This window comes from Eptatretus burgeri, chromosome 17, assembly GCF_056783735.1.
Source record: "Eptatretus burgeri isolate ZD-2024b chromosome 17, Ebu_testis_v1, whole genome shotgun sequence".
In the NCBI taxonomy this organism is placed as follows: Eukaryota; Metazoa; Chordata; class Myxini; order Myxiniformes; family Myxinidae; genus Eptatretus; species Eptatretus burgeri.
The window spans coordinates 38,237,422-38,238,047 of record NC_140977.1 but is presented as its reverse complement, the minus strand read 5'-3'; positions in this window follow the sequence as shown (position 1 = coordinate 38,238,047).

Sequence of the window (626 nt, the reverse complement as noted above, 5' to 3'; positions counted from 1 at the left end):
AAATTTTAAAAAGCGGAGTCAACCTTGAACATTCAACAAAAGTATGAAAACTGTTTCAGGGGTATCACAAAAAGGGCACAAATCCGAGTTAACAGGACACATGCGATGGAACAAAATGTTGCATGGTAAGATGTTGTGTGCCAGTCGCCATTGTAGATCTCCTGAGCGCTTGACAATGGGTTCTTTGTACATCACGTGCAAGTTTTATTGTTGCAGGACGGTCAGCTTGAAGCAGCGCTCGCCAACGAGCTTGCAGCTCTGCAGGTTTGCTTGTAAAAAGGGTAATAACACATCGACCATCCACAGAGGATTTCTCCATCAGATTAAAATATATAAAACCTTTAAACGAAATTAAAAGATTTGGAAAAGGACATTGGGATAAAGGGAGGGCAGCTTTTATGTCTGGGTCCCATTTTAACCCAGTTTGCTCCAAAATTCGTAAAATCACAGGGAAAATTCGACCAATAACTGTGACGGACCTCACACCGGTGGCTACGGCAACGTCAGCAGCTGACATCCATCTATGTGCAAATGGATTCCGAAGGTGTTTAACTCAGGTAACATTGACATCCATAAGCTTTTGCATAAAAGAACGGTCACTACAGACCCTATAAAAAAATGGATTT